Source organism: Saccopteryx bilineata, chromosome 2, assembly GCF_036850765.1.
Source record: "Saccopteryx bilineata isolate mSacBil1 chromosome 2, mSacBil1_pri_phased_curated, whole genome shotgun sequence".
NCBI classification, from domain to species: Eukaryota; Metazoa; Chordata; class Mammalia; order Chiroptera; family Emballonuridae; genus Saccopteryx; species Saccopteryx bilineata.
This window is the reverse complement of record NC_089491.1, coordinates 369,067,904-369,092,330: the sequence shown is the minus strand read 5'-3', so window position 1 is coordinate 369,092,330 and position 24,427 is coordinate 369,067,904. Positions and strand designations below refer to the sequence as shown.

The window sequence follows — 24,427 nt, the reverse complement described above, 5'->3', positions numbered from 1 at the left end:
TGAAGTTCAGGTAAGTTCACCATCATGTCTAAGGTCACACAGTGAGACAGAGTTCTGACTCCAGGCCCCAAGTCCTAAACCCTGCATGACAGCAGTGCTCTTTGGAAAGTTGATGGGAAGACATCAACTAGAGGTGAATAAAAGATCTCTAAGCCCAGTGAGGACTTGGTCTCACTGTATAAATTTGTTGGGAACCCAGTAAATAAAGTCTCTGACTTTTTTGTACTATTTGGTAGCTCCAGTTTGAAGAGGTTGGGGCGGGAAAGAAAAGAGAAGGGGAAGAAAAACGGAATAAGAGTTCCAATAAATCAAAGAGGGACCCAGGATACAGGAATGGCAGATTGCGATGGACTTGTGTTGTTAAGAAAATTTGTGTTTTAAATTCATTCTTAAGATAATTTTATTGTGGCTCTGTTTGATGCAAGGTATATTGGAATATGGAGAAGGAATTCAGAGATGGATAAAACGTGATCTTTGACCTCTAGAAAGGTTAGAGAGGGAGATAAAGTGCGTCACCATAGCACATGATGGAAGGGTCTGAGAGAGGTGGAGGGTAGAGAAGTATTATCCATATCGGCTGAGGGTGGCATTATGTATGGCTGGCCTGGTGGGTGCCATCTGGCTTCTCAGGAAGACCCCTGGGGGTTGGGGGTTTTGGTCACTATGCTTTAGGTCTTGTTTTCAGGTCACAAAATGAATTTTGTTTTGCACTGAAAATGATCAGTCTTTTGGAAACAGGATTGTATTTAGACTTGAGTGTGCTCAGAAAGGAATGCCAATTTATTATTTTAGAGTGAAGGATTCCTTTCCTGGTAACAGGACTCTGGATTTTGCTAGGGTATTGCTTTTCAATATCAAGAGATCTGAGAAATGAAATTTAATGATATCAAGCTTGCTTGGCAAGCTTGGAATAATATGATAGAATAGTTTGTGGGGAAGGATACAGTTACAAAAAAGCTAAGATTATTGATTGCTTATGCTATTCCAGGTATTGTACCAAAGTGCTTTGCATATAGTAGAACATTTACTTCTCCCAGTGCTCCTCTTGCAAAGTAGGCACAATTGTCCTCAGTTTACAAATGAGGAAACCAACGCTGTCTCCAAGCGGGAAAGAGGCTGACCTGCGATGGGAACCAGGTCCCTCTGGCTCTGAGTTCATACTCCTGCCACTGTACCCTGCTCCCATTTAAGCTCTGTGAAAGAACCTTACTGCACTCAGAGAAGATGGTGTGTCACCTAGCTCCAGTATGTCTCTGCCTCCAGTGATTCTCAAGTCAACATGACCTCCTCTTCTTCTTTTTTTTTTAGATTTTTCTAAGTATTGTTGACCACACTTCGATATGGTCACATTCTTTGTTTAAATATATTAATACCATCATCCAAGCCATTTTGTCCTCTCATTTTTGGTTTGGAACACATTGTATCTCCTTAGAGGGACTTTACATACCTGCACACATTAGTTTTGTGTTGATTTTATTATCTTAATTTTACAGGTTAAGTTATGAGATTCTTCCAGCTCCTAACTTGTTAACCTCCCTCCCTCCCTCCTGTTTCCAGCCTCCTTTTCCACTGGATTTAAATTCATATTCTGAATCTGATTTTTGAAATATTCAGTCTGGCCCTGGCCGGTTGGCTCGTGGTAGAGCATCAGTGTGGCATGTGGAAGTACTGGTTTGATTTTCAGTCAGGGCACACAGAAGTTACCATCTGCTTCTCCACCCCTTCCCCTTTCCCTTTTCTCTCTTTCTCTGTTTCTCTCTTTCTTCCCCTTCTGCAGCCATGGCTTGAGTGGTCTGAGCAAGTTGGCCCCTGGTGCTGAGGATGGTTCTCACCTCAGGTGCTATAAAAATAGCTTAGTTGCCAAGCAATGGAGCAGCGGCCTCAGATGGGCAGAGAATTGCCGGATGGGGGCTTGCTGGGTAGATCGGGTCAGGGCACATGCTGGATGGAGTCTGTCTCTCTGCCTCCCCACCTCTCAATTTAAAAAAATATCAGTCTGGCTCCAATCCAGCTATCCAATTTAACTATAGCTCTCTGGATCACTAGTTGTTATCATCACCATCCCTCCTATTTGTGCCCACTTATTTCTCAAATCAAATCCAGTAATTCACTGTACCTATATGTCCTTCATTTTCTATTGGTTGTCCTTGGTTCTGTTGTTGTTTTTTTTGTTTTGGCTTCGAATGTCATTCATTCAGTGAAGCCTCCTTTTCTGACCCCTCATTGGGAGCACTCACTTCCTCCTCTGGATCTTATAGTAAAGGATTCTTTTACATCTCCCTTACGGCACAGTACACTTTCTGCCATATATTTCCATTGTGTGCATGTCTTTATCTTTCTTTCTAGACCATAACCTTGTTGTGCGGATCTATCTGGCTGACCTTAGCATCTCCTTGTGTCTAGTTCAGTTCTATGCACATAGTGGGCGTCTGATATCTGTTGGATGAAGGAATTAATAAATAGAATTTCAGATTTAAGTTTCTGTTCATTGGTTTCAATTTCTGTCTCCTTTTTGCTTTTCTTCTTTCTTTTCCATTTCCCTTTGTTTTAAATTTGTTGTGCTTTTTCTTGTACCGACTCACAGAATTTGTCTACACACTCCCTTCCTTACCCAAATTTTGCCTCATTCTTTTCCTATTAGCAGTCACTGAGTGGGAGTGCCACATGCTTCTGGTCAGATTTTCTCCATCCTTTTGTGGCTCTGTTCTCTCCCAGAATCATATGACCAGTGTGATTGCCGTAAGATCTTAATAGAAAGGCCATGTGTAAAGAGCAGTCCTTAAGGTTTGCTAGTCTGTTGCTTTCAAGTGGGAAGCTTTCTGATCCACATTTCAAGGGAAAGGGGAAAAGAGCCTTGGGTACTTGGGAGGTAGATCAATGCATATATTCACATTGGGATGTGGGATGTTAGAGTCATCCTGTTGGACCATAGAAGTAATCCAGGAAGTCTCAGAAGCTCCTGTTGACAGTGCTAAATCCCCAAATTTTTTGCTACAGCTGGAAGAAACATTAGCGATTAGTGTAGTCCAACCCTCCTATTTTTCAGATGAGAAAACAGACCCAGGGAGCTAAGTGACCATAAAAACTGGGATATTTGTTGCCTAGCATTTACTCCCAATGCTGAATGTGACTGGGGAAACAACTAGCACTTTGAAAACAATTGAAGTTTTACTTAAAATGGAGGCTTCAGGTCTCAAACTGAAAAGGCTTTTGCAGTGCTGAAAAGTAGACCGGTTGGTAGCAGGTTGGAGTGGGGGACTGTGTTTAGCAGAAGAACCCTTTGAACTGGTGGGATCACTTGGGGTGGTTTGCTTCGGCCATCTGCTCAGTCAGTGGAGACTGGCTGACAGAAATGTGTTCCTTCTACGTTTGTAAAGAAGCCAACATTTAATAATAAAAACATATCCAATTTATTTTGCTCTTTTCCCCCCCAGTCCTCATATTCTAAGTTTTGTTTCAGGATTAATTTTCTTATCTCTTTTTATATTTTTATTGTTTACTCTAGGTCAGATGTTAGTATGAAGATGGGAACTCCAGAAACTGTCTTTAGGTGACTCTTTTACCTGACTCATAGGATAATGTATTTCATTGTTGTTGAAATACTGTCCAGTGAACCACTTGTTAGCAGATATGGAAGTTTACCTACTGCCCTGGCCAGATAGTTCGGTTGGTTAGTTAGAGCATCATCTCATAGCTCAGAGGTAGCCAGTTTGATCTCCTCTGCCCCCTTCCTCTCTCTAAAATCAATAAAATAATCATTAAAAAGAAAAAAAGAAAAAGTTTACCTACCTATTTGTGGCTAGGGAGCAGCAGTGTAAAGACACATCCCAGAACAGGAAGTCAAATGCAAACAGGATGTGCTTGTCTTGACTGTAACCTGTGTGCCTGTGTTTTGAAACCTGCTGTGGTTAAAAAGACTTCAAATATTTGAGCATGGCTGAGACACCTCAGTTTCTGGTTTGAAAAGCAGCTAAGGCAACTAGTCCTTTCCTGCCCTTGCTTATATATATACAGGTGTACATCTTTCTTCCAGGGGTCAGGTCTTTCTTCCTGATACATGGTGATTTTTCCTAGCTTACACAATTATTACGTTCATATGTTTCATAAAATGAAACCACTGAATAGACTGTTGATCTGGTTACTTTTAGTAATTGTGGGGTTCAAGCTGTGCTTGGCTATTTTTAAAAAATAACAATAGATAGAATTCACCGGCCTTTTAAATTATGGTTCCTTTTGTTGGATTTCAGGATTTCTAGCTCATCTTTTGAGTGTTTCTTGGTTCCTGAGCTAGGTAGTTTATAAATTATCCCGATTTTAGTCTTTGAATTGAAATTTTCCTTGAGGGTTGAAGGCTGGATCTAATGCCAACTGCTGAACTGTTTTATACCTAGGCAAGTTTCCGGAGAAGAGATTAAATAGGTAATTTGCTTGGGGGTCATTCAGCTGGTAAACAGTTTTAGGAATTCCTATTTTCTGAACCCCCCTCCCATTCCTCATTGTTTCCCACTGTGAAATCTGCTTTATTGTGTTCATCGGGGGCTGGATTGGCTACAGAATGATTACCTGTGGGAGTAATCTTGGGGTCTTTGTGGGTTATTATAACTGCTTGAGTTATTTCAGAACAGATCCATTCTGATGGTCTCAAACAATAAGCTAATGAGCATGGGGCAGGTAAAGGTCTGGGTCCTGTTGTTTGTGCAGTCTGTATCCTTGCCACATTGCAAAGAGGGCATCCTTTCACTATATCATTCCAGGATCAGTTAGTAGCACACCTAAACATTGGTGAGAATAGCAATACTTTCTGATACCAGCACAGGTGTCTTCTTTTTTTTTTTTTTTTTTAAAAAAAAAACAGGTGTCTTTTTTCTCAGGAAAAAAAGGAGTGGAAAAGATGAGCTAGTTTGCACTTTGTTGTGGGGTATATAGACAAAGAGTAAAACCTGAAGACCAGGTTAAGCACTGTTCACAAGGAAAATATTGTGAGAATACAGAGGTTTTCTTTGTGATACGAGGCAAACTAGAAATCTTCATTTCTGCTTCTTGGGGTAGGTACTAGAGACATCATATATCCTGACAGGAGCAGAAAACATTTCAGAAAGTCAGCATAATTTTCAGATTGAGATCAGACGTCAAACCAAGCCAAAGGTCTGTGGGAGGAGGGGACAGGTAGTCTGAATTCACCCTGGATTTATCACAAAATCCCATTATGACCTCCATGCAGTACAAGCAGTTGTGGAGCACCAACTGGGTGGCAGAGATGTATGTGTTCAGTTCTTTTAATTTGGTGGACAAGAGGGGTTGAGGAGCTAAAAGAAACTGTTTAAACTGGCTAGACTCTGGGAAAAGTGACAAACTCCTTAGCAGTGGGGTAGAATTAGGAAGGAATGTAACGGCCTTTGGCTGCATTGTGGATAAATCACTTCTGACCGCCTCTGATCTTCGGGGATTAGAAAATTAAGAGCTGGTGGGAGGGGCCTGAAGTCTTTTAGTTCTTGAAACATCATTGGAAAACTAGATAGATTGAACCTTGGTCGGTGGCTCAGTGGATAAAGCGTCCTCCTGGCATTCTGAGCTCGTGGGTTTGATCCCTAGTCAGGCATGTAGGAGAAACAATCAAAGAGTACATCTCTAAAATGGGAACAACTAAAGTGGAATAATGAGTTGATGCTTATCTCCCTCTCCCCTCTTCTCTCTCTCTCTCAAACTAAAAAACAAAACAAAACTAGATTGAGTCTGATTAAAAGTATCAGCTTGTCTAACAAAAAGGTAGATAGGGGATAGAGCAGATAAATGTCACTTTAAACCTTTTAATTTTTATTTATTCATTTTAGAGGAGAGAGAAAGAGGTAAAGAGAGAGAGAAGGGGGGAGGAGCAGGAAGCTTCAACTCCCATATGTGCCTTGACCAGGCAATCCCAGGGTTTTGAACTGGCGACCTCAGCATTCCAGGTCAATGCTTCTATCTACTGCGCCACCACAGGTCAGGCACTTTAAACCTTTTAAAAAAGATTATTCGGCCCTGGCTGGTTGGCTCAGTGGTGGAGCATCAGTCTGCTGTGTGGATGTCCGTCCTGGGTTTGAGTCCCGGTCAGGGCACATAGGAGAAGTGCCCATCTGCTTCTTTACTCCTTCCCCTCTTCTCTCTCTCTCTCTCTCTCTCTCTCTCTCTCCTGCAGCCATGGCTCCATTGGAGCGAGTAGGCCCCAGGCACTGAGGATGGCTCCATGGCCTCCACCTCAGGTACTGAGAAGAGCTTGGTTGCTGAGCAACAGAGTAATGCCTCAGATGGGCAGAGCATTACCCCCTGGTGGTGGATTCCTGTCGGGGCACACGTGGGAGTCTGTTTCTACTTCCCCTCCTCTCACTGAACTAAAAAAAAGAAAAAGAAAAAGAAAAAGATTTTTCATGAAATAATATACAGGGAGGTCCTCAGATTATGACATAGTTCCATTTCTATGACAGGTATTTAACCCAAATTTTGGTGTAAGTCGAAATACACCTTGGCCTAAAATAATAATCTAGAACATAAAAACATAACTAAGCCACAGAAATAGGAAAAAGACATGTATACTGTACTGTACTGTACACTGTACTGTAATAGAAAAAAATCACAAAAAATGAGTGTAAAAAAAATTCCTTACCTTCATTCCTGTGGTTGGCTTGTACACTGGAAGGGGCATTACAAGGTGGGAGAGAGTGACCTACTGGGAGGAGGAAGCTGGGGAGGCAGGAGAACCTGCAGAAGGTGCTGGAGATATGGGGTCAGGTGAATCAGGATTACCTAAGGAACATGCAAGAGATGCTAGAGATGATTCTACCTGTACTACAGGTGTTTCATCTCGAGAAGCAGCTGATGTAGAGGGCACAGCATCTGTTGCAGGCCTCTCTTTCTTCTTAAAGAATTGTTCCAGGCTAGTTTGGAAGGTTGATGGCTTCTTCTCTTCCAAAATCTGCCTATAGTATTGCAAGGCATCCATAATACCTCTGTAGACCTTACTGAAGCTGTCATCCCTGGGGTCCTCAGCCTGAGTATGTAAGTATGACGCTAAGGGTATAAGCCAAAACACTCATGTTTCAGTTTTTTAAAGTTTTTATGGAAGTGAGCATTGTAAACTCAAAACGTAAGTTGAGACTGTCATAACCCAAGGACTGCCTATATAGCCAACTTTTATTGAGCATCTGTTATGTGCTAGGCTTTAAATACCACCAGAATTTAGAGTCTTTGTTCATTCTTTATACCACAGTGCATTTGGCTACAGTTACTTGAAGTGCTGCCTTTTCCTAGAGCATAGAAGTGCCAGAAATCCTCTCACCTAGTTCCTGGCTTCGTGAACATGTTTTACCCTGGTTACTCATTAGTCAGTCACTGTGATAATATCTGTGAAAGCGGCTTCTTTAGTTAGAAGGTCCAGAAAAGCTTATCTGGTAAGTCCTGTGTCCTATACAGGAGAATAGGAGGGGGACCAGAGTCTCTTGATAAGCTTTGTCATCAGTTTTGATGGAAGTAGGATCCTGTGGCAATTAAACTGCAGGTCCAGTTATTCTGTTTTCAGCACTGTTAGGAGATTTTACTCTGAATGCTTTCTTTCCTTGATTGACTCACCCCTCAGAGCAGAATGCCTGGGCTGAAATTAAATGTGTAGGTTTCTCTGCTGCAGTGTTCAATCTGTCATCTCTCCTAAACTTCACACTAAGAAGCAGCCATTTAATTGGTCAGACCCTGAGGGCGATATTTTGGCACAACTCCATTGGTTAGAATTACTTTTTCCTGAACCTCACAGCAGATGCTGAGGTCCCTCTGCTGATATTTGTCATAGACTAGTTGAAACCATGGAGTTTCCAAGAACATTTATAACTTGTGATTATTTTTCTTTTTAAATTTTTTTTTTCCATTTTTTTTATTTATTCATTTTTAGAGAGGAGAGAGAGAGAGGGTGAGAGACAGAGAGAGAGAGAGAGGAGAGAGAGACAGAGAGAGAGAGAAGGGGGAGGAGCTGGAAGCATCAACTCCCATATGTGCCTTGACCAGGCAAGCCCAGGGTTTCGAACCGGCGACCTCAGCATTTCCAGGTCGACGCTTTATCCACTGCACCACCACAGGTCAGGCTATAACTTGTGATTATTATGTATGTTTTTCAGTTGTTTACAACAGTTATCACTTCAGAAAAAGAGCTCATTTATTACTAGTGGCAAGTGAAATCTGTCTCCTTTTATTTCCCTTATTCATATTGTCATTTTAACGCTTTATGCTCCAGGCCCCTCTGCTGTTCTGTGTTATACATCCTTTGCTGTGTTTCTCTTTTCACTTTGCTCTCGCTGTGTGGGTCAGCAGCAACAGGCAAAGCTCTGCTTAGACACGGGTGTATCTGGTAGAGGTCCGTCTCTTTGATTTTTAGCATTTCTTTTCTCTCTTATTTCTCTACTTTTTGTGCATTTTATCTGTGTTCTTCACAATTTTTATTTGTATTCTTTGCAGTTCTTATCACAGCAGAAGCCTTCTGTGCTTTTTGATGTGAGGAACAAGTGGAAGTGATTTTTTTCTTTTTTTTTCTTTTTGGTGAGAGTGGGGTCATGTCTGTGATCCCATGCTCAAGCTGGTGAGCCCTTGCTCAAGCCGGATGAACCCACGCCCTAGCCAGTGTCCTCGGAGTTTTGAACCTACGTCCTCAGCATCCCAGGCTGACGCTCTATCTACTGCACCACTGCCTGGTCAGGTGGCAGTGATGGTCTTGTTCACCTTTGAGGCTCTCCCTTTCCGGTTTCCAATGCTGTATTACCTGTCAATTTTAATATTTTTCTTTCACTTTTAGAAGGTAGTCTGTTACCATTTTTATTTCTCAAGTAATCTTAGCAGACATTTAAAAATTACCTTCAGTGCAGGTGAGGTAGGCGTTACTCCTAGGCTTTTCCTTACAGGTATTTATGTGGTTGTAAGGGTTTAAACCCCGTAATTGGCTGATCACTCTGGAATCCTGATCGTGGGGTTTTGAAGCATGAATTTCTGCCTACCTCACCCCCTGCTAAAGTTCTAATGCTGTTACCATTAGTAATATTTCAACAAATGCCTGGTGATCACATTCACTGGGCACTCAGCATCAGGGCTGAGACTGATGCTGTTAAGTAGACTCACTCTTGTTTTCTCTCACTTTGCACGTCCTAACCACGGGAGATGAGCACTTTATAAAGAATTATACCAATTGTTAAATACAGTACTACTTGAATGCTCATCCCCTCAGTTACCATGCATTGCAGAGACCTTGCCTATTTTTGTGCCTCTTGGAATCCCCAGCAACTAGGAGAGGGTTTGGCAGACAGTATTGCTAAGTAGGTAATCAGCTGAATGAATTAAAGTTATGATGTACAAGATGCCATGAGAGCACAGATAGGGTCAGAGGTTCCCCTGAGGAAATGAATACCACATGCAGAAGCTGGGGGTGGGGGTGGGGGTGGGGGTGGGGAGCAGTGATGAAGGCAGAGAAAATAGCTTGAGGGAGGTTGCGAAAGCCGAAATAAAAGTGGCATTTGAGGGACTGAAAGAATGGCATGGTAGTTGGAGCTAAAAGCAGGGAGAGGGAAGTCCTGAGCTATATGAATTTATTTTAATTGTTATTTAATGGTTACCAGCAAAATATTTATTAAAAGGAGGGTCATAGAGCATTAGTTGTAGTTGACACAATTAAGTAAAAAACCCCTACTCAGCTGGAACAAATCTAGGCCAGAATAGAAACTGAAACATTTTACAAATCAAGTAAGGGCTTTATCTTTAGAACGTTGGGGTCTATCTATAGCACTAGTACCTTGAAGTTGTAGTAAGTAGGAAATGCAGATGACTTACTGGATGTATAAGTTAAAATGCTGGATTCCCGGGGATGGTATTTCTGTCTACTGTACCTTTTACAAGACCCTCAAGTGTTCAAAGGTTGGCTTGGTGGGTAGGTACCCCTTTTTGATGTCCCTAGAAGGGAGTAGAGACTAGTTAAATATTTCCTCCCTGCTAGCCACTTTAGGTGATTTCTGTTGTTTCCCCCCACAGTCAGTCCATTAACCTTGCTCTCCCAGCACATGGACCCTTGAATTCCTAGTGCTAAGGGTTGAGAGTATGGATGGTGGAAAAGGACCCCCCTCTTTCTATAGGACTATACAATAATTAAAGAACTTGAACTTATATCCCATCACTCTAGCTCTGGGACCCTGGTCCAGTTACCCAACCCTCTTCATTTATAAAATGAACATTTTAATTCTGATTTTTGCAGGATTATTGTATTAAATGAGACAGTATATACAAACATAGCAACACTTGGCAGACGTTAGGTGTTCTGTAGTGTTCTTACTTTTTCCTTAAAAATAAAATGTTTTAGCCTGACTGGTGGTAGTGCAGTGGATAGAGTGTTGACCTGGAACACCAAGGTTGCTGGTTTGAACTCTGAGGTTGCTGGCGTGAGCATGGGGTCGCTGGTGTGAGCCTGGGGTCATAGGCTAGACCCTGACGGTTGTCAGTTTGATCCCTGGTCGAGGCACATATGAGAAGCAATCAGTGCACAACTAAGTGGAGCAATGAGTTGATGTTTCTCCCTCTCTCTCAAAATAAATACACACATAAATAAATAATAAATAACATTTTCTAGGATATTCTGAGAAGGGACTTCAGGACCCTTTAGTCTGAATAATTCCCCCAATTTTCATCTTGTCTGCCACCTGAATTAAAAAGCACAGATTCTTTCTCACCTAAAGTGTCTAGAGCTTTTATCCTTTTTATTTTATTTAAAAAAAATTTTTTTTTTTTGTATTTTTCTGAAGTTGGAAACGGGGAGGCAGACAGACTCCCGCATGTGCCCGACCGGGATCCACCCGGCACGCCCACCAAGGGGCAATGCTCTGCCCATCTGGGCGTAGCTCTGTTGCAACCAGAGCCATTCTTGCGCCTGAGGCAGAGGCCACGGAGCCATCCTCAGCGCCCGGGCCAACTTTGCTCCAATGGAGCCTTGGCTGTGGGAGGGGAAGAGAGAGACAGAAGAAGGAGAGGGGGAGGGGTGTAGAAGCAGATGGGCGCTTCTCCTGTGTGCCTTGGCTGGGAATCACACCCCGGACTCCTGCACGCCAGGCCGACGCTCTACCACTGAGCCAACCGGCCAGAGCTAAAAATTTTTTTTTTACTTATTGTAGAGAAAGGAGAAGAGAGAGAGAGAGAAGCATTGATCTGCTTTTCTACCTATCTATGCATTCATTGGTTGACTCTATGTGCCCTGACGGGATCAAATTCACAACCTGGGTGTTTCTAGATGACAGTCTAACTGAGCTCTCTGGCCAGGGCTGATCATTTTTACTAAAGTATTACTTGGGACATGGAGAGAGAAGGCTGAGCCTGAGGCCTGTTGTCTTTGAAATCTTGAACATATCAGTGTGCATAGAGGTTCCTGAAGCTGGTTTGGAGAGAGGCAAATGTTTAACATTAGTCTCATGCCTTATGATATACCTGTCATTTACTGAAGGTATAATACTACCTTCTGCTCTTTCTCTAAGATTGAAAGTGTGGTAACTTGCTTAGTACTTGCCTCATACCCTGACTGGTAAAGGTATACTCTTTCTTTATACCAGGGGGTCTCAAACTCGCGTTCCCGCGGGCCGCATGCGGCCCGCTGAACAATATTGTGCAGCCCGCAGACTAATCCACGAAGTTCAAAATATTTTGGATAAAATTAAGTAAGCCTAGGGGCCTACTTGTATTTTTCATTTCTCTAGCATCCTAGCTAGATATTAGCTTAGTTAACAGCAGTTGTGATGCGAACTACAGTTTCTGGTCGTTTTGTGACACTGAGTAAACTGCATGTATGATTGTGCTTGTACTGATTTTTTTTTTGTTTTCAACTGCAGTGAGAAAAGTGTTGCGTAACAGTTGCCTTTTGTAGACCTAGTGCGGCCTGCCTAACGGCTGTGATCTTGCTCTGCGGTCCACATGCTGAGTTGAGTTTGAGACCCCTGCTTTATACTAAGCACCTACTCTGTCTACACCTGTGAAATGTAGGTAATGACCATTCTGGCTAATACTGAAGCTCAGAGAGCCAACTTCTTAAGCTCATTCAGTTACTGTGTTAGAACCAAGATTTAATGTCTGGTTTGATTGAGTCTAAAACCAGAGTAAAACATTTTATTTGGGAACATTTTTTTCCCCCTGTTCTGTCTACTAAAAATTAGGCCTAAAATGAAATTCTCATCTAGGAAATACACATTATCCACATCCAAAGGACTGCCTTGGAGAGTGGAAAATGTCCATTAGGTTGAGAGCCTTTGAGAATGTTTTCCTCTGCTTGGTTCCTGCCTTGTAAAATGCCTCTTGTTTATGTCCAGCCTATATACCACTTCTTCAGGGCTGTTGATCTCATTTAAGCCTAAGGTTCTAAAGTTCCACAATATACCTGTCTTCTCTGTGACTTAGGTATTCTGAATTCTTGATTCTCAAATAAATAGCTTGGAAATAATCTCAGTGTCACAGAGACATGCTTCATTGTCTCACACCCAGCAAAAGAGACCAGTCTGGAATATGGTTTACTCTCTGGGCTGCTTGCTTGCAAACACAACAGGTGCCCTGTTTGATGCTCATTATGTTGTCATCAGCATTGTAAATCTTCCCCTTCAGAGGGGGACTCCTTAGGCAGGTGTACTGGAAAATTCCAATTGCGATTCTGAGAGTCTATTTCTAATTAAATACTTCGAGGGAATTCAAGTTTCTTTTCAGACTAACTTATTTTTAAAAGAAAGCAGCCTTCCAAGATGATTTTAAATTTCAGGTGAGTTCTCTGGATAATAATTGATTCCTTTTTATCTTTTTTTAAAAATCATTGATTGATTATAGAGAGAGAGGAGGGGGAGAAAGAGAGAGAGGGAACATTGATTTGTTTTTCACTTATTTATGCATTCATTGGTTGATTCTTTTATGTGCCCTGACAAGGAATTGAACTTGCAACCTTGCTGTATTTGGACAACACTGTAATCATCCGAGCTACCCAGCCAGGGCCAGTGATCGATTTTTTTAAAAACGATTTTTATTTATTGATTTTAGAGAGAGAGGAAAAAAAAGGGAGGGAGGAGCGGGAATCATCAACTCATAGTAGTTGCTTCTTGTATGTGCCTTGACCAGGTTAGCCTGGGGTTTTGAACTGGTTACCTTAGCATTACAGGTTGAGGCTTCAGCCATTGTACCACCACAAGTCAGGCTTTTCTTTCTGTAAAGATATTTATTTATTTATTTGTTTGTTTATTTATTTTAAGTGAGAGGAGAGGAGATAGACACTCCTGCATGCACTCTGACCAGGATCCACCTGGCAACCCCCATCTGGCTCTGCTCATCTGAGGTCATGCTCACAACCCAGCTATTTTTAGCACTTGAGGCTGAGGCATCCTCAGTGCCTTGCGCCAATGCACTGAAACCAATTGAGCCATGGCTGCAGGAGAGGGGGGAGGGGAGGAGAAGCAAATGGTTGCTTCTTCTGTGTGCTGTGACTGAGAATCAAACCTGGGACTTCCACACACCTGGTTGGTGCTCTACCACTGAGCCAACTGGCCAGGGGATTTTTATTTATTGATTTTAGAGAGGTTTGATTGATTCTTTATTGGGGGTGATGTGATCAGCTGTGCCAGAGCCTCTACCCAACCCAGTCCCTTGTGTGGTAGGAAACTCAAGCTTTGGGTGAACAGAGAGAAACAAACATTGGGCTTTCCAGCCAATCATCACTATTGAACATCTAGGCTATTGCTGTTCTAGAATTGTAACTTATAATTTAATGGTAATTTATTTTAATGTGCTATTTATGGAGCACTTACTATAGGTTAGGCACTTTATGTTTGTTACTTTTAATCCCTATAAATTAACCTTCCATCAGGAGAGATATTATGTCTCTTATACAGTTGAGGAAACAGACTTAAATACCTTAACCTGCCTAAGGTTAACTACCACCCCTTTTTCCCCCCATTATTTTTTGTTTTATTTTACCCTTTGTTTTTGGTAAGGGATTTTTTCTTTTTCATAGTTACTTTATGTCACTATAAATACTGATAATGCTTTGGGCCCTAAGGAGAAATAACTAGTACTTGCTTCATCGGCTGTATTGCTAAAATACTGAATGTTCCTTTGGCCTCAGTTTGTTCATTCCAGATACTTGGGTGTATACTGTGAAGTGGCAGAGTGCTGGGTGATGAGCAGGCAAAAAAGTGCAGACTCATGTGATGCCTGCCCTTAGACTGTAAACAAATGAATAAAATTACAGATTACGATAGTTATCAGGAAGGGAACTAAAAGAGCAGCGAGAGTGTCTGTGACCCAGGAGGACTCCTCTAATAGGTAATATTTGAGCTGAGACCTGAAGGAAGACAAGGAGGAGGGAGAACAGTGCAGAGACCACAGACAGGAAGGAGCATTTTTTTTTTTTTTAAACTGTTTTGTAGCCTTTTTTTTTTTAATTTTTATTTATTTTATTTATTCATTTTAGAGAGGAGAGAGAGAGGGAGAGAGAGACAGAGACGGGGGGAGGAGCTGGAAGCATCAACTCCCGTATGTGCCTTGACCAGGCAAGCCCAGGGTTTCGAACCGGTGACCTTAGCATTTCCAGGTCGACGCTTTATCCACTGCGCCACCACAGATCAGGCGGAGCATTTTTTTTTTATTTCTATTTTTTTTGTGTGGCAGAGACAGAGAAGAGAGTAGGAGAGAGGAACAGACAGGAAGGGAAGGAGATGAGAAACATCAATTTTTCGTTGCCGTTCCTTAGTTGTTCATTGATTGTTTTCTCATATGTGCCTTGACCGGGGGGCTACAGCAGACCGAGTAACCCCTTGCTCGAGCCAGCGACCTTGGGCTCAAGCTGGTGAGCTTTGCTCAAACCAGATGAGCCTGTGCTCAAACTGGCAACCTCGGGGTCTCGAACCTGGGTCCTCTGCATCCCAGTCTGACACTCTATTCACTGCGCCACCACCTGGTCAGGCGGAAGGAGAATGTTTGCTTGAAGAACTGAAAGGATACCTAGGCTTGAAGCTTTGTGAGTGGTGAGGAGAAGTAGCATGACATGAATGGGAGAGGTAGGCAGGGCTGATGACACATTCAGGGTCTTTGACTCATGTAAAGGGATGGAATTTTTATTCTAAAATGCAATGGGATCGCTTCTCGGCCTTTTGGCTAAGATCAAGTGTAAAATGCAATGAGAATCCATTCAAGAGCTGTAAGTGTTGTGTTTTGGGGGAGGAAGGAAGTGGATGAGGTCTTGTGGAGAAAGAGTGGGAGAAGGGCAAGAACTGAAGCTGGGAATCTAGATAGGGAGCTGTTCTCAACTGGAAATACAGTGGAGCATAAAGTCCCTGCCCTTACGGATTTTTTAATTTTAGTTAGGTGACACAGTTAACAAATAGGCAAATAATATTAGCTAGGACTAAGTGTCATGAATGAGATTAGAAAGTGCCATTTAAACTAGAGAGGTGAATGACAAGAAAGGGGCAAGCATGTGATGTTCTGGAGAGATGAGTCCAGGCAGAAGGAACAGACAGAAAATCCAAAAGGCCTGAAGAAGGAAGTATAATAAGTGAGAGATGGTAATTTAGACCACTGCCAGGGCAGGGGAGACGGCGATGGGAATTTATGAATCTTTAGCTTAAGAGTGGCATTTAAAGCCACTGATTGAGGTCTCCTTGGGATGGAGAGGACACCAAAGAAGCGGAGACACTCCCAACATTTAAGAACAGAGGGAGGGGGAAGAATCAACAAAGCTTTAGGGTAGGAGGGAAACCAAGGGTGCAGAGTTCTGGAAGCTGAGAACTGATTAGAGGGGAGAATGTGTCAAGGAGGAGGGAAGAAGGGTCACTTGGTCCAGCACGGCTGGGAGGTTGAGTAAGATGAAGATAGAGAAGTGTCACTTGGACCTGGCCACTTGGAATTTCTTGGTGATCTTACAAAGATTAATTGGAATGGTTAGGTCAGGCTAGGCTAGAGAAGGCTGAAGAGTGAATTAAAGGTTGAGGAAGTGGTGTCAAATATTTCAAGAAATGTTGATGTAGAGGAGAGCAGAGAAAAATGCCTTATCTGAGGAGTAGAAGACATGGGGTTTTCTTCTTAACTGTTTTTTTTTTTTACAAATTACAAATATCATCCTAGGTCCTTTAAAACACTCTCTTATGTAAACTTTTAATTGAAATATAATTAGAGAAGTTCACAAATTATAAATTAGGGTTTGATGAATTAATAGGCTTCAGAGTCTAAGTGACTTGATGTTCAAATCCTGGCTAGCTACCCTTTAGCTATGACCTTTCACAAGTCACTTCTCTTAACTTAGGTTCTCTTGCCTGATGGTGGGAAGTAGTCTGCCTTGCCAGAATTGTTGTGAGGGTCACATGAAGTAACACCAGGGAGTCCTTAGCTCAATGGCTGGCAGATAAGAAGCAGTCTTCCAGTGAATGGCTACTTTCTTCTTTACTTGTTAAAATATATATGTAATTACTTATCAGTTATTTCAAAGAGGCATAGCTAAGCCATATTGTTAGGCTTTTAATAGTATTTCCTTTTAAAGCCATTGCAATTGTACTGTAATTGCTTTTTAAGGATAATATACAAGATGAAGCAATCCTATTCTGTATTAATGACCTATAATGTGGGATACTTTTCTTTATGCACTTAGAGCATAGATGCTTTTAATAATTCCAGGAATATGGTAGTGATGGTAGGCAATCAACTCTCAATAAACAGGAGATGATTCTGTAAGGCTTACCATCTAGCCATTTTCTGATTTGCCATGTCAGAAAAGGTACTTCTTTAAGGATTTGGGGCATTTTATTAGGTATTCTTTTTTTAAACAAATATATGAAAAGATGCTCATCTTTTTAATTTTATTTATTCATTTTAGGAGAGAGGGAGGGAGGGAGAGAGGGAGGGAGAGAGAGAGAGAGAGAGAGAGAGAGAGAGAGAGAGAGATGGGGGAGGGAGCAGGAAGCATCAACTCCCATATGTGCCTTGACCAGGCAAGCCCAGGGTTTCGAACTGGCAACCTCAGCATTTCCAGGTCGAAGCTTTATCCACTGCGCCACCACAGGTCAGGCCTTATTAGGTATTCTTAAAGGATTTTTATAGAGTGGATTCACCATAAGTGTGTTCATTCCAAAATGTTTCTATTTCTGCATTTGTGTGAAGCCTGTTGCAGATACCTTGGCACACAGACCAGTTAATTAAAATTGCGACAGATTGGATGAGAACCTCAGGGACTTGACTTTACTGCTGTAGATTTTGGTGGTTAGCAAGGTGGTTTTGGAGTTGCACTGTACTCTAGCACTGATTTCATTAGGATACTGACATTCTGACCCCTCTACACCATGGGTCAATTCTGACCCTTCTCCATTCCATGGGAAAGCCACCGACCCACTTAAAATTATTTGACTTGGTCAAGTGAACAAGTGAAGTGATTGTAGGAAGAAATCACATTACCTCCTCTTTTGCCTCTAACTCTGACTGTACTCACCCTACCTGGGGCAGGTCATTTATCTTACGCTGAGGTTAACACTGTAATTTTCCTGTTCAGCAGGGCTCAATCTCCCAAGAAATATCAGCATACTTATCAAGCTGACAAAATCCCATGTGCTGGCTGTCCATTGTTGCCTCATACCACAGTGTTCTTCCACAGGGAATAGTAAATTTTCCTGTTCACCCCAGCCCTACATCTGTCATCTTCCTGGTAGGCACAGTGGAAGAGGAGAGCCTGGCAGTTTTAAACAAACTCAGTGGGAGAGCAGTCAGCGACTGTATCTGAGGGCAAACTCTCCCAAGTCCCTCCTTCCTGAAGAGGGTGAGGGGAACTGGAGAAGGAATTTTCAAGCCCTCAGTGAAGATTTGATAATGTTATTTCAAGATCAGAAGGAGGTTTGCAGATCAGAGAGGGAAGTCTTTCAAAGTTATCAACATGGGGAGAATTCTTTATACATCTCACAATTCATCCCACTTTCAGTCATTTAACATAATCAGATGCCATGTATGTGAATCTGGTAGGGCTGAGGGATGAGAAAAAAATTCCCAAGTAAACAGTGTTTAGTTTGTATGGCAATGTTAAAATTACAAACTCTTTCCCGTCATTTCCTGAAATAACCCTGCGTATAGTTATTATTTGGGCTTAGGGCTTTCCAGTTTGGCAAGAGAAGACTTTTAACTGACCACATTAGGAAATGTATTTTTTTGTTTTTAAATAAATGTCAAAGAATAAAAGCCTAGTCTGTTGACTGGTAAACCTGTTCTGTTAGAGGGAGCAGGTGTGAGACAGTTTACACTCGAGAGTCTTTCCACTGAGTCCTGTCCTTAATAACCCCTTCCCCGCATGCATACACGTATCCCCAGAATAAGACTGTTCTTCACTTAAACGCCGGGCCTGTGGAATAAAAGTAGCAAATTTCAAGTCTTCTCCCAGAGCCAAGTGCTTGTAAGAGTAGCCAAATAATAAAGCTTTTCTTTCAGAGCTCTTCAGAGACAGCAGTTAGGATTAGAAACAAAAGTTAAGGGTAAAAATGTTGCTGAGAAACCTTATCAGAGTGGGTTATAATGCCCTACTGGGCTGAAGTCCCCTGGGATCTTGTCAAGTATCTCCCATGTCCAGCAGCACATAGCTGGTGCTTCCAAAGCACAGAGTTGAAACAATATACAACTGGCCTGCTTTCCAGTATTTTCCTACTGATGGTGCTGTACCAAGTGGGTCTACCCATTGTGGCAAAGGCCATACCTCAGGAAAAAATTGATACGTGTATATTCCTTTTTTTTTTTATTTTTTTTATTTTTTTATACAGAGACAAAGAGAGAGGGATAGATAGGGACAGATAGATAGGGACAGACAGGAACAGAGAGAGATGAGAAGCATCAATCATCAGTTTTTCGTTTTGACACCTTAGTTGTTCATTGATTGCTTTCTCATATGTGCCTTGACTGTGGGGCTACAGCAGACCGAGTAACTCCTTGCTCAAGCCAGCGACCTTGGGTCCAAGCTGGTGAGCTTTGCTCAAACCAGATGAGCCCGCGCTCAAGCTGGCGACCTCAAGGTCTCGAACCTGGGTACTTCCACATCCCAGTCCGACTCTCTATCCACTGCGCCACCGCCTGGTCAGGCTTTTTAAACTTTTTTTAAAAAAGACTATTCATTTTAAAGATGAGAGAGAGAGAGAGAGAGGAGGGAGGAGTAGGAAGCATCAACTCCCATAAGTGCCTTGACCAGGTAAGCCTAGTGTTTCAAACTGGCGACCTCAGCTTTCCAGGCCTACCCTTTCTCCACTCAGGTGCAATGTGTATATTCCTAGTGTGGAAGAAAAACTTGGTTTTTTTTTTGTTTTTTTTTTTCATTTTTCCGAAGCTGGAAACGGGGAGGCAGTCAGACAGACTCCCACATGCGCCTGACCGGGATCCACCCGGCATGCCCACCCGGGGGCGATGCTCTGCCCCTCTGGGGCGTTGCTCTGTTGCATCCAGAGCCATTCTAGCGCCTGAGGCAGAGGCCACAGAGCCATCCTCAGCGCCCAGGCCAACTTTGCTCCAATGGAGCCTCGGCTGCAGGAGGGGAAGAGAGAGACAGAGAGGAAGGAGAGGGGGAGGGGTGGAGAAGCAGATGGGCGCTTCTCCTGTGTGCCCTGGCCGGGAATCGAACTCGGGACTCCTGCACTCCAGGCTGATGATCTACCACTGAGCCAACCATTCAGGGCCTTGTTCTCTTCTTGTGGTTAGACATATCCCCCCGCCCTTTTCCTTTTTATTTCATTCTTTCACTTTCCTCTGCTAATGCTCTGAGCTTATCTCTGCGCTTAGGGCAATGCTCTAAACAACTGAGCCTTCCGGCCAGGGACATAAGCTTATCTTTGGTTATATCTGTCTTCACTTCTGTTCCACTGTCTGATGAAGGGGTGACCTTTCTCCTGCCCAAAAGTAGTCTGCCCCAAATCCAATCACTTTTCTTTCTGCTCCTGGCCCTTACCCCCATCATTTATTGCTAGCTTCCTGCTTCTCTTAGTTTTTTTGGGGTTCCTCTTAAAATATGCCTACATTTCTCTTATTTTAGTGACCTGGATTCTTTTCAGGTACTGTCTTCTATCTCCTATTCACAGTCAAGTTTCTTGAAGAATAATTTGTCTTTAGAGCCTGGCAAATCCCCACTTTTCATTCACTTTCCAACCTATGGTTGTCTACCTAAACTGGTCAGGCAAAGAGCCTACCCACATTTTCCTAAAACTTGACCCACTGGGCATTTTGCATTTATTATTGTATTCTCCTCTATGGGTCATTTGATAGTGTGGATAATTTCTTCTTGAAACTCACAACACTCAGTTTTTCCACCTCTGAGCATTCCTCCTTTCGCGGTTTCCGGCTTGCCTGTTAGATCACGTCTTCCCAAGGGGTCTCCCAGCCCCGCCTCTCTCTTGACATAGATTGTCCACCAGACTTCTGCCCACTCTGGGTTTACATGTTTGTAGAAGGCTGAGGATTCCCAAAGCTTCACCTTTAACTGAGACCCTGTATGCTCTGTATATATCAGAATGTCCCACAGGTATAAAACTCAATCATCCTCTAAACCTGCCCCTCCTTCTCACACAGGTACATGCCCCGCCTGGGGGCTTTATCCTATGGTTAATGATTCCACTGTCTATCCTGTTATGTACATCAGAGACCCTGGGATTCATCCAAGACTGTTTCTCCTGTCCCCTACCTCTTCAATTCATTGACACAGACTGCTAATTCTGACAAAGATCTTGGGGCAAATCCAGAGACAAATGGTAATTGTGAAATCTCTAGGTTTGCTTTTTGCCGTTGTGTTCCCAGAGGCATTGTAGTTAAAGTATTGTTATTATGCTAATAGCAACAGCTGATGCTTTATAGCCAGAGAATATCGAGATGAGAAAAATGAAGTACAGAAAAGTTATGACTTGTTAGAGGTAAGAAACATAGCACATAAGTATAGTAAAATGGGGCTTGGGCCCTATGCTTTACCTCAGGGGTCTCAAACTCGCGGCCCGCAGACTAATCCACAAAGTTCAAAATATTTTGGATAAAATTAAGTAAGCCTAGGGGCCTACTTGTATTTTTCATTTCTCTAGCATCCTAGCTAGATATTAGCTTAGTTAACAGCAGTTGTGATGCGAACTACAGTTTCTGGTCGTTTTGTGACACTGAGTAAACTGCATGTACGATTGTGCTTGTTGTACTGATTTTTTTTTGTTTTCAACTGCAGTGAGAAAAGTGTTGCGTAACAGTTGCCTTTTGTAGACCTAGTGCGGCCCGCCTAACGGCTGTGATCTTGCTCTGCGGCCCACATGCTGCGTTGAGTTTGAGACCCCTGCTTTACCTAGATCCTATGTTCTTTTTATTATTACACACTGTCTTAGATGCTTCTGTCAGCATATGACTTGAAGAATTACAGAATCCCTTCTTCAGAGGACTACCAATCCACTGATGAAGGGGTGATCTTTCTCCTGCCCAAAAGTAGTCTGCCCCAAATCCAATCACTTTTCTTTCTGCTCCTGGCCCTTACCCCCATCATTTATTGCTAGCTTCCTGCCTCTCTTAGTTTTTTGGGGTTTCCTCTTAAAATATGCCTACATTTCTCTTATTTTAGTGACCTGGATTCTTCTCTTGCTAACAAAGAACTCATTTAATTAACTACTCTTTACTTCATTATTCCATGTGAACTATTAAATGCAAGTAAGGCAGTTTCCTGTCTTCTGGAAACTTAAGAGACTTCAGGCAAGTAATAGTGAGTCGGAGAGAAATGTTTTTGATATGTAGGCAATGGAACAAATATGTGCTTAGTTAAGATTTAACTATTATATGTGATTCGTTCATTCAGCAGTCCTTGTTGAGCCACCTGTCTGCTGAGTACTATATGACTGTCATGATCCCTGTTCTCATGGAGTCACAGGCAGGTGGAGGTGGGGGACAGGAGCCAATTGAATCAGCCTACAAAAGTGAAAGAATGATATCACATGTATGTTGGAGGCAGTGTCGGAGAGCTACAAAGCCCTAAAGTAGTCAGAGGCCTAAGGTTATAGCTGTGTGAACCAGGAAGTTACTCCCTCCTACTGGACCTCTTTCTTTTTCTCTAAAGAATGACCAAGGTTGAAGCTGTTTGGTTCTTAGTTCCTTTCAGCTTATCACATCTTTGAACTATGATTTAACGAAGGCACTTTCAATAAGTCAGGAGGCGCTCTGGCTAGTTGGCTCAGTGGTAGAGCGTCAGCCTGGCGTGCAGGAGTCCCGGGTTTGATTCCCGGCCAGGGCACACAGGAGAGGCGCCCATCTGCTTCTCCACCCCTCTCCCTCTCCTTTCTCTCTGTCTCTCTCTTCCCCTCCCGCAGCCAAGGCTCCATTGGAGCAGAGTTGGCCCGGGCTCTGGGGATGGCTCTGTGGCCTCTGCCTCAGGTGCTAGAATGGCTCTGGTTGCAACAGAGCCATGCCCCGGATGGGCAGAGCATCGCCCCCTGGTGGGCGTGCTGGGTGGATCCCGGTCGGGCGCATGTGGGAGTCTGTCTGACTGCCTCCCCGTTTCCAACTTCAGAAAAAATACAAAAATAAAAAATAAAATAAGTCAGGAGGCAGAGCAGAAAGTACCATTATTTTTATTTTTATTTTATTTTTTGTATTTTTCTGAAGCTGGAAACGGGGAGAGATAGTCAGACAGACTCCCCCATGCGCCCGACCGGGATCCACCCGGTACGCCCACCAGGGGGCGATGTTCAGCCCCTCCGGGGCATCGCTCTGTTGCGACCAGAGCCACTCTAGCGCCTGGGGCAGAGGCCAAGGAGCCATCCCCAGTGCCCGGGCCATCTTTGCTCCAATGGAGCCTCGGCTGCGGGAGGGGAAGAGAGAGAGAGAAAGGAGAGAGTGAGGGGTGGAGAAGCAGATGGGCGCCTCTCTTGTGTGCCCTGGCCGGGAATCGAACCCGGGACTTCTGCACGCCAGGCCGACGCTCTACCACTGAGCCAACCGGCCAGGGCCAGTACCATTATTTTGTGTGAGTTGATTATTGAATAATAACACTACATGTTCCATTTATTATCTCTGTAAACAGTTCAAGCTCAAAATGTTCATATTGACTGCCTTGGTCTGCTGAGGAAAGCACACTTTTACTTTATCACAGCAGTGCTGGGCATTTTATTGGACTGTCTTGCTATCTTTAGGTTATTCCAACATTTGGGAGATTAGCTCCTCTTTGTTTTGTGATCTTAAAAATCATCAGCCCCCTTGTCCCTAGTACCTGTATTTGGTATGTAAAATGGAAATAATAATGCCTGACCAGGTGATGGCACAGTTGATAGTGTCAGCCTAGGTAGGACGCTGAGGACCCAGGTTCGAAACCCGAGATCGCCGGCTTGAACGTGGGATCACAGACATTGCCCCATGGTCACTGGCTTGAGCCCAAGGTTTCTTGCTTGAGCAAGGGGTCACAGGCTTGGCTGGAGTCCTCCCCCCCCCCCCCCCAGTCAAGGCACGTAGGAGAAAGCAATCAAGGAACAACTAAGGTGCCGCAACTATGAGTTGATGCTTCTCATCTCTCTCCCTTTTTGTCTGTCTGTACCTGTCTGTCTCTCTCTGTCTCTTTCTCGCTCGCTTAAAAAAAATAAAAAATAATCAAAAAAAATTTAATGAACTCACAAAGGCACTGATTCAGCAAGGAAGCTGAATTTTATTTGTTGAGCATCTGCTCTATGCGCGACACTGCTAGGGTAAGGTACAGATGTGAAAAAGAGGCCGTCGCTGCTCTTAAGGAATAGATAGTTTAGTGGTAGAACACGGAGGGTGAGAGAATCTGCAGCCACTGTTGTCGGTTCTCTGGAGGCAGTCTGTGTAGGGTTGCAGGTACAGGTGTGAGCAGTGCTAGCTGGTGGCGGGAAGCCAGGGGGACAGCAGCAAGTGTAGGGAGAAGAACACTGACTGGGCTAGTCAGAAGACCCGGGCTTCCTAAATTTTGGTTTTCTACATACTAGGTGTGTGACCTTGACCTTTTTTTTAGCCAGGGTTGCCTCATCTATATACAGGAATAATAACATCTCTTCACATGGTCAGTGTGAGGGTAAAGTTATGTAGTATGTGTGTACATGATAAAGTTCTGTCTCTCTGCACTCTAGGGGCAAGATCATGTTCTAAAATAAAGTGGTGTTAGGCCACTTGTAATTGCTATGGCAAAAGATTTTATTTGAAGTTAGATCTCAGATTGAACCCAAACAAAGTCTGCAACCTTTTAAAGATAATATGCCAACTTGGCAGCCCGTGCTATCCTAGCAGATCAGGTGTCTATACTCGCCTCTGTGTGCAAAGGCAACTGTGGTGGTGGAGGAGACGGCAGGAAGTCTGGGGCGCAGCACATTCTCACCTTGACTTTGGGAGCAGGAGAGTTTGAGTGTCCCAGCTCAGCTGTGCCCTTAGGAATGGGAACGCAGTA

General features: G+C 43.2%; 1 protein-coding gene across 11 annotated transcripts in view; it reads left to right on the top strand.

The window, feature by feature from the left end:
- The window catches only part of RFFL (ring finger and FYVE like domain containing E3 ubiquitin protein ligase), a 90,629-nt gene that overhangs the window by 38,607 nt on the left and 27,595 nt on the right, over window positions 1-24,427 (top strand). The window contains exon 1 of one of the 11 annotated variants that reach the window (XM_066263353.1): window positions 20,743-20,765. The exons of the other annotated variants lie outside the window; for them this stretch is intronic. The gene's annotated coding sequence lies outside the window, so the exon portion shown is untranslated. Of the gene's footprint in view, window positions 1-20,742; window positions 20,766-24,427 lie in introns of those variants that run through there. 11 annotated transcript variants of the gene reach the window in all.